Source organism: Prionailurus viverrinus, chromosome A2 (assembly GCF_022837055.1).
Source record: "Prionailurus viverrinus isolate Anna chromosome A2, UM_Priviv_1.0, whole genome shotgun sequence".
Classification (NCBI taxonomy): Eukaryota; Metazoa; Chordata; class Mammalia; order Carnivora; family Felidae; genus Prionailurus; species Prionailurus viverrinus.
Window position 1 is genome coordinate 3,564,033 of NC_062562.1, and position 12,577 is coordinate 3,576,609.

General features: G+C 43.4%; 1 protein-coding gene across 2 annotated transcripts in view; it reads right to left on the reverse strand.

Moving 5' to 3' along the window:
• ACER1 (alkaline ceramidase 1) overlaps nt 1-12,577 on the reverse strand; it is a 46,341-nt gene that overhangs the window by 25,326 nt on the left and 8,438 nt on the right. The window contains exon 2 of one of the 2 annotated variants that reach the window (XM_047849051.1): nt 12,055-12,173. The gene's annotated coding sequence lies outside the window, so the exon portion shown is untranslated. Of the gene's footprint in view, nt 1-12,020; nt 12,174-12,577 lie in introns of both variants that reach the window. The other variant, XM_047849049.1, reaches the window with a different exon arrangement.

Sequence of the window (12,577 nt, forward strand, 5' to 3'; positions counted from 1 at the left end):
CTTTTATAAATAATGTTACAGTGAACGTCTCAGAAGGCTTAATCTTCAAGCAACAAATAATAATAAAGTCTAATGCTTCTCTATCCAATATGGTAGCCTCTGGTCACAAGGCTAAGCCCTTGAAATGGGGCTAAGTGCCATGTGTTAAAATAATAGTGTCTTGGATATTGGGTTAAATAAAGGATATTATTAGAATTCATGTGAGCTGTTCTGTTTTTCTTTCCCAAATGTGGCTACTAGAAAATTTTAAGTTCCCACAAACGTATAGCCAACTAACCTTTGACAAAGCAGGAAAGAATATCCAATGGAATAAAGACAGTCTCTTCAGCAAATGGTGCTGGGAAAACTGGACAGCAACATGCAGAAGAATGAACCTGGACCACTTTCTTACACCACACACAAAAATAAACTCAAAATGGATGAAAGACCTAAGCGTAAGACAGGAAGCCATCAAAATCCTCAAGGAGAAAGCAGGCAAAAACCTCTTTGACTTTGGCCGCAGCAACTTCTTACTCAACACTCCTCCAGAGGCAAGGGAAACAAAAGCAAAAATGAACTATTGGGACCTCATTCAAATAAAAAGCTTCTGCACAGTGAAGGAAACAATCAGCAAAACTAAAAGGCAACCGACAGAATGGGAGAAGATATTTGCAGATGACATGTCGGATAAAGGGTTAGTATCCAAAATCTATAGAGAACTTATCAAACTCAACACCCAAATAACAAATAATCCAGTGAAGAAATGGCCAAGAGACATGAATAGACACTTCCCCAAAGAAGACATCCAGATGGCCAACCGACATACTAAAAAATGCTCAACATCACTCATCATCAGGGAAATACAAATCAAAACCACAATGAGATACCACCTCACACATGTCAGAATGGCTAAAATTAACAACTCAGGAAACAACAGATGTTGGCAAGGATGCAGAGAAAGACGAACCCTTTGCAATGCAAACTGGTGCAGCCACTCTGGAAAACAGGATGGAAGTTCCTCAAAAAATTAAAAATAGAACTACCTTGGGGCGCCTGGGTGGCTCAGTCAGTTAAGCATCTGACTTTGGCTCAGGTCATGATCTTGCAGTTCATGAGTTCAAGCCCTGCAGCAGGCTCTGTGCTGATAGCTCAGAGCCTGGAGCCTGCTTTGGATTCTGTCTTCCTCTCTGTCTGCCCTTCCCCTGCTCACACTCTGTCTCTCTGTCTCTCTCTCTGTCTCTCTCTCTCTCTCAAAAATAAATAAATATTTTCAAAATTTTTTGGGCACCTGGGTGGCGCAGTCGGTTAAGCGTCCGACTTCAGCCAGGTCACGATCTCGCGGTCCAGGAGTTTGAGCCCCACGTCAGGCTCTGGGCTGATGGCTCAGAGCCTGGAGCCTGTTTCCGATTCTGTGTCTCCCTCTCTCTCTGCCCCTCCCCCGTTCATGCTCTGTCTCTCTCTGTCCCAAAAATAAATAAACATTGAAAAAAAAATTTTTTTTTAATTTTTGATTAAAAAAAATAGAACTACCTTAAGACCCAGCAATTGCACTACTAGGTATTTATCCAAAGGATAAAAAAAAATGCTGATTTGAAGGGGCACATGCACCCCAATGTTTATAGCAGTGTTATTGACAATAGCCAAAGTATGGAAAGAGCCCAAATGTCCACTGACTGATGAATGGATAAAAAGGATGTGGTATATGTATATACAATGGAATATTACTCAGCAATCAAAAAGAATGAAGTCGGGGCGCCTGGGTGGCGCAGTCGGTTAAGCGTCCGACTTCAGCCAGGTCACGATCTCGCGGTCCGGGAGTTCGAGCCCCGCGTCAGGCTCTGGGCTGATGGCTCAGACCCTGGAGCCTGTTTCCGATTCTGTGTCTCCCTCTCTCTGCCCCTCCCCCGTTCATGCTCTGTCTCTCTCTGTCCCAAAAATAAATAAACGTTGAAAAAAAATTAAAAAAAAAAAAAAAAAAGAATAAAGTCTTGGGGCACCCGGGTGGCTCAGTCGTTGAGCGTCCAACTTCAGCTCAGGTCATGATCCCACGGTTCGTGAGTTTGAGCCCACATCATGCTCTGCACTGACAGCTCAGAGCCTGAAGCCTGCTTTAGATTCTGTGTCTCCCTTTCTCTCTCTGCCCCTACCCCACTCACATTCTGTCTCTCTCTCTCTCTCTCAAAAAAAAAAAATGAATAAACATTTAAAATAATTAATGATGTCTTGCCATTGGCAACAATGTGGATGGAACTAGAGCGTATTATGCTAAGTGAAATAAGTCAGAGAAAGACAAACATCATATGATTTCACTCATATGTGGAATTTAAGAAACAAAACAGGTGAACAAAGGGGAAGGGAAGGAAAAATAAGATAAAAACAGAGAGGGAGGCAAAGCATACGAGACTCTTAAATACAGAGAAGAAATTGAGGGTTGCTGGACGGGAGGGGAGGGGGGGATGGGCTAAATGGGTGATGGGTATTAAGGTGGGCACTTGCTGGGATGAGCACTGGGTGTTATATGTAAGTGATGAATCACTAAATTCTATTGCTGAAATCATTATTACACTATATGTTGACTAACCTGGATTTAAGTAAAATAAATAAAAAATATAATGAAAAAAACCTGTAAGTCCCATATGTGGCTCACGTAAGATTTCCACTGGATGGGACTGGACTAATGATGTTTTCAGGAAGTACCAAGCACTATGCTACCATTATCTCCTTTCATTGCCCCAGGATACGGAAGTAAAACTGTTTCTGTAGCTTAGTCGCCAAGACACCACCCCCCACCTCGCCTCATGGGGTGGTCTTATGGAGGAGAAAACAGAGGCTCTCAGAAGTTCAAGTGATCTCTCCCAGAGTCACACACAATGAGGGGACACCGTTTCTCAAAGGGTGGGGACCGCCTTATGGTCTTAAATAGCGTTGGATCCTATTGTGAGAAAGTCAGTCTCTTGATTTCTCTTCCCGGCTGTTTTTGGTCAATGAGAAAGCCTCCGTTGGGTGTTCCGGTACCTTCAGAGCCTCTCTATCAATTCCTGGTCTCCCCTTCTGGGCTAGAATTTCACCTTTTGGCTTCTCGGTATTGATTTTTAGACAGCTTTATTGAGGTGTAATTGACATAGAATAAACTTCGTATGTTTAAAGTATTCTCATTCAATACATCTGGACATATGCACACACCTTTGAAACCACCACCAAAATCCAGATAATAAACAGACCTATATTGTTGCTTTCTATTTATCTTTGTATTTATCTTGCCTTCTATTTACTGCTTTCTAGTTGATCTACTTTTCTAGCTCTCCATTTAGGGCAGCACTGTAGAATTGCCTTTGGGAATAAATGTGTGTATTAACACTTTTGAAAAATGAGTTCGTTTGAAAACAACGTTTAAGTAAATAATGGCTGCAGATACAGCTGGACAAAGTTTAAAATGTGGAAATTCCCAGGGTTGTAAAGGATGTGATTGAACAATTGGTGAAATTTGAATATTGACCGTATGTTGAAATAGTATTGTATGACAATACGATTTTTGAATTTGATACATGAGTTGCAGTTATGTATGAGAGTGTCCTAGTTGTTAGGAGACACATCCTTCAATATTTAAGGGTGAAGGGACATGATGTCCACAACTTGCCCTGAAATAGCAAAAATGGGGGGAGAGATGAGAGACGGAAGGGGGGAGGGAGAGAATATGGCAAAATGTAAGTGATTGGGGAATTTGGGTGAAAGGTACAGGGTTCAATGTATTCTTGCCATTTTTCTGTTGCAACAGAAATATTTCAAAAGAAAAAGAAAAAAAAATATGTTGGCTCATCAAAAGCCAAAAATATGTTGGCTCATCAATAATGAGGATGGGGAAAGCATCCTCTTATCCCTGACTGGTGGAAATGTGAGATGGTCAACCACTTTGGAAAACGATATGACATTGCCTAGTGTGTTATTGAGCAGACCAGGCCAATTGCTAGAATAAGGCAATACATCAAATCTCAACGTCTTAAGACATAAAGTACGTTGTGTGCCTCTGCCCTGGAAGGCTGTCTGTCTGTCCGTCTGCCGGTCTGTCAAGTGGCCCAGGCTCCTTCCATCTTGCGATGTTCCATCCCCACACCATGTGACTTCCATCCCCAGCATGAAGTTTTCAGGGTGCCCCCCCCCCCAAGTAGGAAAAAGAGAGCCTATGGAAGACATGTTGCATTCTCAACGGCCTCAGCCCAGGAGGATTCCCCTCACTTTAGCATACTTCCTATTGGTCACAGTGAGTCCACGTGACCTCAACCAGACGCAAGGGGAGCTGGGAAATGTAGTGTCTGGCAGAGCAGTGGCTCCTCTGCGAAAATTCTACCCTGTGGAAAGGGAGCCTGAATCTTTGTCACGGAGCAGGCTGCCTCTGCCACATCCAGCAAAGCTGCAAACGAACATACCCTGTGATTGGGAACGTCCCTCCTGGGTTCACATTCCTCGGAGAAACTCTCGCACATGGACTCAGGACTCGTGCACAAGATTATTCAGAGCTCCTTGAAACCCTTGAAGTCTGAATACTCACGAAAGGCAGACTCGATAAATGAACGGTGGCATTTTCATTCAGTGGAATACACATAAGTGAACAGCAGGGACATGCATCCACATGAGTGACTCCCAACAAGATAATGCTGGACCAAAAAAAATGTCACAAGGCAGTACATCTATTCATAGAATGGCAAAAACCAGGCTACATTAAATAAATGATATTTAGGGTGGGGCTGCTAGCCTCACACACGTGTATGGATGTATCTGTTGTTAAAATATTGCAGTATTGGGGGGCGCCTGGGTGGCTCAGTCGGTTGGGCGTCCGACTTCAGCTCAGGTCACGATCTCGCGGTCCGTGAGTTCGAGCCCCGCGTCGGGCTCTGGGCTGATGGCTCAGAGCCCGGGGCCTGCTTCTGCCTCTGTGTCTCCCTCTCTCTCTGCCCCTCCCCCGTTCATGCTCTGTCTCTCTCTGTCCCCAAAATAAATAAACATTAAAAAAAATTTTTTTTAAATAAAATAAAATATTGCAGTATTGGTTGGTACCTAGCTGCTGCTTCAAGGCTCCCTCACTCGGGTGGATCCCCGCCCACCCTGACTTTGTCCCTATGACCCTACAGACTTCTTCACGACCCAGCAGCTAATGGGTTAAGATCCGGTAACTATCTTTAATATTGCCTTGGGTTTAGGGAGACAGGTATATATGATTTTTTTAAATGTCTTAAAAAAAAAAAAAAGCAAAGGGATCGTGAATACCAAATCCAGAAGGGTGGTCATCTCAGTGGGAGGATCAGGGGAGACTATGTATCCACTAAGAGCCCCACACGGGTTTTCATTGGGGTCAGTGTGTCTCCTTCCTGTTTACATCCCAATACTCCAGGACAACAAAGGGAAGATATCATTAAGCCCCATTAGAAGCCATCCTCAGGGCCATGTGAACTGTTCCTGCTTCCGACACATCCCCAAGTGGCCCCAAGGCTTCAAGAAATCCATCACCACTGCCTTCTAATGTGGCTTAACTCCATTACTTATTTGCAGAAGCATTGTCAGATAAAATACAGGACACCCAGTTACATTTGAATTTCAGATAAGGCAAACCATGAATAATTTTTAGCACAAGTGTGTCCTCAATATTGCGTGGGATGGACTGAAACTGCTGAAAAAGTATTCCTCGTGCATCTGAAATTCAAATTTAAATGGGCCTCCTGTATTTTTATTTGCTCAATCTGACAACCCCATTTTGGAAGCTTTTCCTTCACCAGACCCTTCACCTTCTTCCTCCCTCCCAAAAGAGAGTTTCACAAAATGTACCTCCACTTCTAAGATCCAATAACCCTCGATGGTTATTCTGAGGCTCACCTTTTGCTTTTTCTCCTGGTATTCACCTGTAGGGGAATACTGACACTTTGGGAGACATATTGCCAACTGGGATTTCTGCCAGATTTTAAGGTTCAGAGGATTTAGGCTTGCAAGTTTAGCCCTGAAATTCAACATTTCTCTCCAACATCACAGCCAAGATCACTGTGGTCCAAGGGGAGAAACTCTGCCTGTTCCTTCTCTTTCAAAGGGAGGGAGGAGAACCCCCCCCCCAAAGTCTAAGTTATGGATCAGATTATACTGATTATACAAAAAAAAAAAAAAAAAGCATGTTGAAGTCGCAACTCCCCAGGACCTTGGAATGTGACCTTATTTGGAGACGAGGTCGTTACAGAGGTGATGAGGTTAAGATGAAGTCATCAGGACGGGCCATAATCCATATGGCATCCTTAGAAAAAGAGGAAATTTGGACAGAAACCCACAGAAAGGGAGGAGACCATGAAAGGACACAGGGAGCATGCCATGTGGGGACAGGATGGGTCTACAAGCCAAGCAAGACCATCGATGGCCAAAAAACCCCACCAGAAGCTGGGACAAGCAAGGAAGAATGTGCCCCTACAGGTTCCAGAGGGAGCACGGCCCTACTGACACTTTGATCCCAGACTTCCAGCCTCCAGAACCGTGAGACCATGCAGTTCTGTTGTGTAAACCCCCCGGTCTGTGGTGCTCTGGCAGCTCCAGGAAACCCATGAAGATTTTGGGTTTCCATCTCGAAACTGACTTGGTGGGTTGAGATAGTGCTGCCCGGAGTGCAGAGCAGGACAAAACGTTCCCGGTAGGGTGGCCAACCCAGCCTCAACTGATCGGGGCTTTCCCACTTTTGACAGCGAAGATCCCCTGTGTTGAGAAAAGCCCCAGGAAAGCGGGGAGGGTTGCTCGTCCTGGTGCCCCAAATGGTTTGCCTCAAAAAGGCTAAAATTAGAATTCCTCCATGATGCAGAGCAACTTCACTCCTACTTATCCAAAAGAACTGAAAGCAGGGTCTCAAAGACATTTGCACACCCATGTTCACAGCAACATGATTCACAATAACCCAAAAGATGCAGCAGTCCCAGTGTCCATCAACAGATGAATAAACGAAATGTGGTGGGGATGGTTACACAATGATGTCAGTGTACTTAATGCCATAGACTGTACACTTAAAAACGGATACAATGAGGGGCACCTGGGTGGCTCAGCCGGTTAAGCATCCGACTTCCGCTCAGGTCATGGTCTCACTGCTCGTGAGTTCAAGCCCCAGGTTGGGCTTTATGCTGACAGCTCACAGCTCACAGCCTAGAGCTTGCTTCAGATTCTGTATCTGTCTCTGTCTCTCTGCCCCTCCCCTGCTCACGCTCTCTCTCTCTCTCTCTCTCTCTCTCTAATATAAAAAATAATAATAAACATTAAAATTTTTTAAATGGTTAAAATGGTAACTTTCATGTTATATATATTTTACTGCAATTTAAAAAAAGAGGAAGTGCGGACTTCAAGCTGTGTTACAAAGCTATGATCATCAAGACAGTATGGTACTGGCACAAGAACAGACACTCAGATCAATGGAACAGAATACAGAACCCAGAAATGGACCCACAAACATATGGCCAACTAACCTTTGACAGAGCAGGAAAGAATATCCAATGGAATAAAGACAGTCTCTTCAGCAAATGGTGCTGGGAAAATTGGACAGCGACATGCAGAAGAATGAACCTGGACCACTTTCTCACACCAGACACAAAAATAAACTCAACATGGATGAAAGACCTAAGCGTAAGACAGGAAGCCATCAAAATCCTCAAGGAGAAAGCAGGCAAAAATCTCTTTGACTTTGGCCGCAGCAACTTCTTACTCAACACGTCTCCAGAGGCAAGGGAAACCAAAGCAAAAATGAACTACTATTATAAAAAGCTTCTGCACAGCGAAGGAAACAATTGGCAAAACTAAAAGGCAACTGGTGGAATGGGAGAAGATATTTGCAAACAACATATCAGATCAAGGGTTAGTATCCAAAATCTATAAATAACGTATCAAACTCAACACCCAAAAAACAACCAATCCAGTGAAGAAATGGCCAAGAGACATGAATAGACACTTTTCCAAAGACATCCAGATGACTGACAGACACATGAAAAAATGCTCAACATCACTCATCATCAGGGAAACACAAATCAAAACCACCATGAGATACCACCTCACACCTGTCAGAATGGCCAACAGTAACAACTCAGGCAACAACAGATGTTGGTGAGGATGAGGAGAAAGAGGATCTCTTTTGCATTGTTGGTGAGAATGCAAGCTGGTGCAGTCACTCTGGAAAACAGTATGGAAGTTCCTCAAAAAACTGAAAATAGAACTACCCTATGACCCAGCAATTGCACTACCAGGTATTTATCCACGGGATACAGGTGGGCTGTTTCGAAGGGGCACGTGCACCCCCATGTTTATAGCAGCACTATCAACAATAGCCAAAGTATGGAAAGAGCCCCAATGTCCATCGATGGATGGATGGATAAAGAAGATGTGGGGTGTGTGTGTGTGTGTGTGTGAGATGGAGTATTACTCAGCAATAAAAAAGAATGAAATCTTGCCATTTGCAACTATGTGGATGGAACTAGAGGGTATTATGCTAAGCAAAATTAGAGAAAGACAAATATCATAGGACTTCACTCACGAGGACTTTAAGATACAAAACAGATGAACATAGAAAAAGGGAAGCAAAAACAATATAAAAACAGGGAGGAGGACAAAACATAAGAGACTCTTAAATATGGAGAACAAACAGAGGGTTACTGGAGGGGTTGTGGGAGGGGGGATGGGCTAAATGGGTAAGGGGCATTAAGGAATCTACTCCTGAAATCACTGTTGCACTGTATGCTAACTAACTTGGATGTAAATTAAAAAATAAATTAAATAAATAAATAAACAAATAAATAAAATACTATGGAAGAGTAACAATGTCATAAACAAAATCAAAACTACTCTAATGAAAAAATAAGATTAAAAAAATTTTTTAACATTATTTTTGAGAGACAGAGTGAGACAGAGCACAAGAGGGGGAGGGGCAGAGAGAGAAGGAGACACAGAATCTGAAGCAGGGTCCAGGTTCTGAGCAAGTGTTCAGCACAGAGCCCAATGCACGGCTCGAACCCACAAACCATGAGATCATGACCTGAGCCGAAGTCGGTCACTTAACCAACTGAGCCACCCAGGTGCCCCCCAAAAATAAGACTTAAAACAGTATAATTCTATTTATTTTTTGAAATTTTAACAATGGCTATTTTAGGTGATTGAATAAAGTTCTTTGTTCTCTGCTTAAAAAAATAATAAAATTTTAAAAAGAAGAAGTGATAAACTGTGTCAAAAGCTGCTACTAGGACAAACAACACAAGGAAATGATGATTGACCATTAAATTTGTTGTAACTTTAGGTCATTGATTTCTTATTTTTAAAAATTTCTTCTTTTTTAAATGTTCTTAATACTTACTTTTGAGAGAAAGAGAGACAGAGACAAAGTGCAAGCAGGAGAGGGGCAGAGAGAGAGGGAGACACAGAATCCAAAGCAGACTCCAGGCTCTGAGCTGTCAGCACAGAGCCTCACATGGGCTCGAACTCATGAACCATGAGATCATGACCTGAGCCAAAGTCAGATGCTTAACTGACTGAGCCACTAAGTCACCCCAATCTTTCTTCTTTTTTAATATAGGCATATACAGCTATAAATCTTTCTCTAAGCCCTGCTTTAGTTGCACCCCAATACGTTTTGATGTTATGTCTTCATTTCCATTCATCTCAAAGCATTTTCTATTTTTCCTTGTGTGACCTTTGAATTTAGCTATTGAAACTGGTCTTTGAATGTGGCCATCTAGAAGCCACTAATGACTTTGACTGACAGCTGGTGTCTCAGTGGAGTCATGAGGGGGAAGCCCAATTAGAGTGGGCTCAAGAGACAATGAAAAGAGGAGTAGAAACCAAGAGGAGATCCAACTCTTAAAAGTTGTTTTTTTTTTTTTTTCTGTAAAGGAGAATGAATAAATGGGTAATAACTGGAGGACAATGTGGGATCATGCATCTACCTTTTTTAAAGATGGGAGCTATTAGTACATGTTTATAAGCTAATGGGAATAATCAAGAAAAGAAGCAACATCTGATGTAGTAAAAGGAAGTAGACACTTAAGAAGAGTGATGACCTTGGGTGGAATGGAATCCAGTATGTAGGTAGGGAGAGTTGGCCTTGGCTGGGAGCCTGGGAGTCATGATAACAAGAAAGAAGGCAATGTTGGCAGCCTATGTGCTGTGGAAGTCCCCTTCTGTGGCTTTGTTTTTGCAGAAGATAGGAGGCAATGTCAAGAACTGAGGTTCAGGAGGAAGGGGAAGACTTGAGGGGAGAAGGAAAGGTGAGATGTTACCATACGAGAGAGTGGATAAGTGAATGGACCAGGACACATAGGACTGCTGGGCAGGAAATTGGTGGTCAAAAATCTCAAGGGAGACCAGTTGGCATGGCTGTGTATGAGGCTTCCCAGGTGCAGGTGAGGAGTATACGCAAGGCTGGCTTTAATCAGGCCAAGTCTGACCACGTAAATGTGATGAAGGAAGAGGCAGACGAGGGAGTTGAGGACATATGTCAAGGAGCGATTGTAACGGAAGACCATGGCTCTAAACCGAGTGAGGGGACAGGGGAAAGGGAGGAAAGGGTCCACGGATTATAGGTTCTGGCATAGTTAAAGGATTGTTGGGATAGGAATACCAAATGCAGTGAGCTATCATTGGACCAATGATTGGGGAATGAAAGAATCCAGTCACCAAAGACTATATACTATGTGATTCCACATATATGAAATTCTAGTTAAGGGAAATCTAACCTAGAGTGATGGAAAGTTGGACCAATGATTGGGGATAAGATGGAAGGGGTGGGGTTGATTACAAAGGGACCCAGGGGATCTTTTGGAGGTCATGGAAATGTTCTCTCTGTTGACTGGAGTAGTCGTTACACGGCTTTATCAAAACTCATCAAACTGTACACTTAAAATGGGTATATATTATTATACAAATATACTTCAACAGAGTTGACTTTAAAACAAGATGGACAGGGAAGGAGAGGGGAGAAAAACAGAAGTGTACAGGGCTGTGGTCTTTGGATTATGGAGTCCACATTATCTAATAACCTCCTTGTTTTCCCCCTTCGATATTACATCAAGGGGATAAAAATGGTGGTATCTTGGACAGTCCAGGCTATACTGAGTGAGAAGGGGCATGAAGGAACTTTCTAGATCTTGAACATGGTAATGGTGACACAGGTGTAGACCACGTGAAAAACAATTCATTGACCTATACAGTTAAGACGTATGCACTTTACTCAGTGTATGTTAAACTCCAGTAATTTTTTAAAGTTACACCATGGAAGTCTTTTCATGTCAACAAAATGAATGCACAATATCATTTTTATGACTGACACCCCATTTAAATGACCCCCCTCTCCCCTAAACCGGCTCCCCGAAGCATCTGACGCTTCTGAAACTGATGGCAGATCTCAACAGACTATGCCCCTGCCAGACTTGCCCTACTTGATCCATTATCTTCCTTGCACCTGTGGCTGCCTCCCCACACGCGGGCCCCCTCCTACTTCTCTGACTGGCCGGCCCTCCTTCCTCTTCTCTCACTTCAACCCATTCTTGGGACGGGGTGGGAGAGGGAAGATCTCACCTGCTCCATACTCCCTGGGTGCCAGAATTACAGAATCATCAGCTTCCTGGAAATCTCCAATTGGATATTTATGGGCTGCACAAACTTACCAGGTCGTAACCCAATGGCTCTCAAGTGGGGACACTGAGTAATGTCTAGAGACATTCTTAGCTGACATATCGGGGAACACTACTGGCGTCTAGGGAATAGAGGCTAGGGATGCTACTGAGCTACTATGCTACAATGCACAGGATGACCCCATACCACACAGAACCTAAATGTCAAGAGTGCTATAGTGGAGAAACCCTGCCCTAAACTAGCTCATTATCTTCCCCCCAAACCTATGTCTCCGTCTCTGTAAAAGGCACTTTCATGCACCCAATGGCTCTAGCCAGAAACAGGTGAACCTTATTTACCCATAAAAATGAATTCAGTCATTCATATTCAATCCGTTCCTGAATTAGTTAGGTAATAACTAGCTGCTGCAATGAACAAACCTTAGAATGTCTAATGACTGAAATATGATGCAACCTTGTTGCTCACTCATCCAAATCCAAAAGGAGTGTTCCTAATTGACAGGTGGCTCCCTTCCCGGGCTTCTTCTATGGTTCCACCCTCTTTATCAGGCCACTTCATTTCGTTGCAAGAGCCTGTGGGAGGAGATTAAGAGTGGAGAAGTCACAGTTGCTTCCAAGGCGCCCTGGCATAGAAGTGTCACACATCGTTTCCTTGCAGGGTCCATTAATGAAAACTCATCAAATGGCTCGTCAGATGCAAGGAATGCTGGGAGATGTAGTCTCAGGGTGGAAGGATATGGTGACCACCCTCCAAGATGGCCTTCAATGATGCTCACTTCTTGGTATTATCCCCTTGCAGAGTCCCCTGCCCCACATGGAATCATGTGTGACCATCAGAATACCTTGAAAGTGACAATGTGTGCCTGGCAAAGCTAGGTTGCATAAGACATTATAGCTTCCACTTTGCCCTCTTGGATCATTTGCTCTAGGGGGAGGCCAGTCACCATATTGTAAGGACATTCAATTAATCAAAAAGT